Raw genomic sequence first — 6499 nt, 5'->3', positions numbered from 1 at the left:
ACAAAAAGTTAATAAAAATACACATCTGATTATATAATTCCGTTTCAGAAAGGTACACTCACAGATATATATACTTTGAGAAGATAGAATTCAAACGTAATAACTGATACAAGATTTCCCTATGATCTCTCTCGTTCTGTACACAAAGTTAAATTCCGATAATCGTTTGATCTGTATAGGCTATTAGATTAAAGCCCCGTATGTTATTCCATACATATAATACGAATGCACTAATGAAACAGTTCGTAACCATGAGCGCTGATTACTTTGACAAAATCAAATTTGCACAATTATTCTACGGAACATAATCTTATTCATGGTGCTGAAATTGAAATTTTAATTCTGAAATATACCGTCTCCTTGCGACCAAGCTCGTATGTTACGATCTAATTACGATCGAAATTATCTGCCCACGTGCTTTCGCAATTTTGACGACTCCAATTCCCAATACAATGACGTTTCAATAATTTACTTTAATTTTACATATTCTCCATTTGCAATTAAATGTTTGGACAATTTAAATTCTTAACGTGTAAATGTTTATAAACATCAAGAATATGAATCAAGTATATTAGTTTATAAATGAAAGAGAATAGCTAAATTATTCTTTATATCTACCTGTCTGGATTAACTTAGCATTAAATTTAATATTTCTATACATATTTTTTTGCCAGATATGTATAATAAAACAGATTACGTGTGGAAAAAGCGTAAAAATACTATAATATTATTAAAAAATAAAAACTACTTTTTAAACAAAATGTTATTACATTCTTCATTGAAGATAAGTTTAATTACAATATAAGTTTATTTTTAATCGATTACATTTTATAGTTAAAGTTTCTTGCTTGGCAGTACAAAACTCCTGTAAACATACTCTGTAAGTAATACATCATTTATACATCGCTTATAAAGGATAGTTTCTATGAAATATCCAACATGTAAGTATTGTAAGTATTTCATTAAATTATTATTGTTCGACGATATATTAGTATAATATTAAAAACTTATCAATATACATGAATGAAATACGCGAAACAAAAACATATAAATGTTATTTTTGTTTAATACGCAATGTTTATGAAAATTATATTTATGAATATTAATGAGTTATTGTTTTCAAAAGCTATAGTTTTAATGATTCATATTAAAGTAAATTTTGTTTTTAATATTTGTGATTATATCGGATTAAAAAAATATTGCAGAGATTTCTCTGAGTATTCATATTATTTCGGTTAATGGAGGAAAACGTTATTATTAAAAATTAATCCATCATCAGATTAAAAGTGGCTTTCAGGTGATTGATTGCAGGATTTTTCGCGTCGACCAGCCCGGCAGGCGTTAATCTCCCAATCGCGCGCTAAACCCCGTTCGGGTTTCACCCTCCAAGCCGATCTGCAAATAACGGTTCATAATCAGGTAAGCGCATTCACGCCCAAACACAAATCAACAATTCCGTAGTAAACGACTACCCTTTCGGTTATCACACACACTCGACGCGTTTCCACGATTGCGCGAGGAACAATCGATTTCGAAATCTCTTCTTTCTCCAGTGTGGTGAAATCCCTCAGTCGATCGAGAATTGAATACCACAGCGCGGTCCCGCCCGATATTCATCGATATCTCTGGGTAAATATAAAACTCACCCGCACATTCGCGCGTAAACACGTTGCATATCAATTCGTCGATTCCGTACAATAATAAAAAAAACAAAAAAAAAAAAAAGGAGAGAGAAAAAAAGATCCCGCAACACGCGCGCGCGCGCGCAAGCGATGCACGTCGGCCGTCGCCGCACGCGGCAAATCAAATGGATGCTGCATTCGCAATCAGCGTCCGATATCCGAGCGTGCTAAATTTGAATCGTTAATATCGCGCACCGACACGTCGGTCGTCATTATTCCAGAAAGATGACTCTAATCTATCCGCGCCATCTCGTCATAGGCGTAGGATCGACTATATTGCTGATTCATGTCTTCGATAAGAATAACGTTGTAGTTAGTTAAGCGCAGTCAAATCTCTCTCTTTCTCTCGGCTCACCATCGCGAATTCACGACAACCTTCCTCGTCGTATCAGACACTTTACGGATCTCGAGGTGGCGTCGGCTGTCTACATTGGGATAAAACCCGGATTATTATTCGTATCCGCCGTATATATCTTTCCCGACGAACGGACAGAAGGGAATGTCAGCGTGAAAGCCATGACGGATACTGCCCTCGCTTCTGATAACAATACCGATAACCGCCTGCGCGAATTCAGTCATGCTACGATGTCCGTTGCTACGTCCGTTGTTACGAGACACGGTTGATTAATTCGCATTGATTTTAATTTTCTCACCGGCAAACTGAAAAGCTCGAAACACATCTAAGCGCGGAATAATGTGGAAATATCTTAGTTCAACAATTCGATTAATATTGCATATTGATTTTTATTAGAGCATTGATTAAAATAATCTGTTAGAACTAAAATGATAAAAATACGTGCAAAAAAAAGCTGCGAAAGCTGCATGACATAGATGCACAGTAATACATAGAGATATTTAAATTATATATAATAAAAGTATATATATACACATTATATCTATAGTTTAATGCAGTTATTTGCAATTCTATGTTACTTTACATATTTTACGGCTAATTATAACATACAATTCCCGGAGACTCCCGGATAAAATCGGATTAGCGTCAGAGAGAATAGCTTATATAATACTATCTGCTATATTCTTACTTGCAATAGATTAATGACAAAGCAAAACTATTATTATTTTAATGTATGCATGCGTTAAACTAACTTTAAGAACAGCCGAGAACAATTGGGCATAATTAATATCATTCCACAGCCGACACTTTTATATTACATATAAAAGTAATCTATTGTAAATAAATTTTTCTTGTAAATAATATATATATATATATATATATATATATATATATATTTTATACTAATATTTAATATTAAATAAAATACTTTAAATTAGATTTTAATTATTATTTGCTAATAAATTAGACATGTCAAAAGATTATTGATAAAAGTCAAATGATTGATTTGCTACTCTCAGGTGGAGTGATCATTTTATCGATTCACCGCAATTCTCACTCCAAATCATATCGAAACCGCTAATGACGACGAAGCACTCGAGCAATCAAATCAAGATCCTCATAAGGACCACGATGCGCTCTCTCTGATTGTAACTATAGCTCTTGCATACAGTCCAATTATTCATAATTGGTTAACAATTCCTGTAAATTCTCTATAAAATAAATTTAATTCATTTTATTTAATACATTTAGTCATGAGTAAACAAAACATTCCTTTAATTTATAAATAATTTTCTATATTTCTAATAATCAGATAATCCAGATGAATAAAGATATAGAGGATTGAAATGTAAGTGTATAAAATATGATATGCTTTCGAAATCATGATTTCTTTTGTATCTAACTTCGTAATTTACAACCTATCCTATATATTTATGTTCCCATGGGTTATTGATATTCAAAAACGTCTATTCCATTGTCACTCGGAACGGTAACTCGCAACCATTTCCAAAGTTCCATGCAACGGATATGTGAAACTGTATATAGTGTTCGCTAACAATAGATGTGCGCAGTCTACAGTTGATATAAAATTTATTGTATATTCATAAAATTCATAAAGTTTTGCTCACTCTCTGTTTTCATTAATATTTTTACGAGAAAGATCTGACTTTCAAAAAGTATATTAACTTTTCAAGTTAAACTGCATAGAAACAACTTCTTATAAACTAGAACATGTAGGACTTAATTTATTGCACGTAACATTATTTTTCAAAAGTTTCAAATGATCGATACAAAATCTAAATTTCATATAGATTTGTAAATCTGATGTGAAAACATTCTCTCTCTCTCTCTCTCTCTCTCTCTCTCTCTCTCTCTCTCTCTCTCTCTCTCTCTCTCTCTCTCTGCCAAAAGAAACTTTCTTTTCGAGACAGTTTTTATATATTACCGTACATAAAATGTGTGCGAGATAATATAACTTTACACTTTTCCCCTTTGTATTTTAAGAATTTTCCAGAAAACTTAAGTAAAACTATGAAAATCTGACTTTTTATGATGTCGAAAATTTTTGCCAATATACATGATAATTGTATTAGAGCAGCAAAATAAAATAAAAAAGCTAAGAGAATATAGACATTTTTTAGTATTGAATTATTATCGGATTTATTAGCAGATTCAACTTGAAGAGATGTGGATAATAATACGAATACGAGTAAAATTATTTCGTGGTCAGATCCAAGAGAGCATCGGCATTCAGGACCGCTGGTGATATCCGCTTATAATTCCAGACAGAGGTGTGCACAACCGTTCAAAGTTCCGATGAAATTACGCGGAATTACTACGGCTACCCAATCAGTCCTGTACTCTAAAGTCTTGCAGTCTAAAATTTTGAGATTTTCATTGGTCTGGGAAAGCATTTACTAAATTACAACTTTAAAGTAATTTTTGATTCCAATTCTCCATAAAATTATACGACAACAGAATTAAGCTGCGCGCGCGCTATTCAAGTATAAGGAATTAATATAATTCTGAGAAATTCTTAAAAATATGTATTGAATATTGTTACAGATATGACTTCGAGATCGTTTAAGACAAAGAAAACTTGGAAATAATTATCATTAATCATCAATTAATTTTATTATATTAATTAATTTTATTTATATTAATATATTTGGCAATGATACTTTATCAGCGATAAATTTTAATAAAAACACTAATATTTTATATATATATATACAGATTTATTTAAAGTTAGAAAAAAACAAAGAAAATGATTTTATTCCATCTTTAATGAAAAAAAGAAAGCATTTTTCTTTCTTTTTAAAATACACGAATCAAGTTTTAAATCCATCGTAATTTTCAATATGGAAATTCTACTTCTAAATTCCCGATAAAATTAAATGCAAATTCTAAGCGATACCAATCTTTTAATCTTTTGCTCTGTCCTTCTTTTCGGCGACTAGATATATTGCCGAGAGAAACATCCGGTCAATGCGTTTTTTTTTTCTTTTCTTCTTTGCGAACAAAGAGATAGTCTAGAGAAAATGCATATCATCGTATAATTTTCGACAATGTTTGCAAATAGAAAAAAACACGCGATAGAATGAAACACAAGGAATAGAGTAAAAAATGCTGAGAATTTCGGTAATACCAATAACGTTATTTCGCCAATGGTCGTTTCAAGAGTATTTTAGTATCACATAGTATATGTATTTCTAGGAGTTTTCGACGTTTTCATCGTGAAAATGATGACTGGGAGTCCGTTCTCCGTTCTTTCCTATTAAGTGTAATGGTTATAACATATCGTAGCGCGAAATCGTAGTTTCCAGTGATTGTCGGTTGTAATATTATTCATGGTTTTCATAAAATCAAATGCAAATTTTCTGTTATATTGATATCTTTCTTTGCGCCGGTTGGCGATTTTACATATACTTTATATTGCAATTTTTATTATATAGAATATTACATCGGTGAACTCATATTCCGCATTCTTCCAATATGCATTGCAAAAATGCGCTCATCAATGAACAAAGCGAAAGTTGACACGAAAGGATCAATAACACTTTTTTCACATCACACATTTCAAAGATGTTAATTTTTCATAAAATAAACAATCGTTGATAACAGTTTACAATTTAAAACTCAATAATAAAAATCTAACTAATTAGTGATTTATTAGAAATTCAATTTTTTATCTTCTCTTTTCACCATAAATTGTAACTCGTGTATTTTTTTATACTCTGTTATTTTTTTTTTTTTTTTTTTTGTATAATTATCTTTTATAGGAAAATATTTTTTATTACTACATATCTTATGCAATATCTATGACTTTACATGTAATGAAGATAATTTATTTCCTTGTTTATCACACAATTTAATCAACATCTATTTTACTTATATGTATTAATACAGAGAATTTTAATTAATACAAAAAATAATTAGGCAAAAAATAAAAAATTTTATTAATTAGTTTGCGCGCGCTATCTTGCGATTTGAAGATATCTCCGTGAAATATAAAACGAGAATTTTTCAAATACCAATAAATTCCTTACAATGTAATTGGGAACATGATATGTGCAAAGTGGTATTTCAAGCTGCAAGTGATTTTATAGAGACCTTTGATATTTTTCTCACGTATAGTAAGAATGCACATTAGATGTCAAAAATTCAAGATATATTTTCAATATCTTTTTGCAGATTATTATGTTATATTAAACGATTTAAATGCCCAGTAATTTTATAGTGCATAAAGCATGTTATACTAAAACTATTTCTGTATATGACAAGGTTGTGCAGTTATGAAAATTACTCTCGGTGGAAAATTCATGGATACATATTCATGAACTTTCTCAAATTTGTAAACTGCAACAATATACATAGACTTTTAGCTTCTGTTTAGCAAAAACACATGCTTGTCTCTGAGTTGAAAGCATGTATTTGTTGTAAACAGAGTTTACAACAAGTG

This window comes from Cataglyphis hispanica, chromosome 15 (genome assembly GCF_021464435.1).
Source record: "Cataglyphis hispanica isolate Lineage 1 chromosome 15, ULB_Chis1_1.0, whole genome shotgun sequence".
NCBI lineage: Eukaryota > Metazoa > Arthropoda > Insecta > Hymenoptera > Formicidae > Cataglyphis > Cataglyphis hispanica.
Note: the sequence above shows the minus strand (reverse complement) of the source record.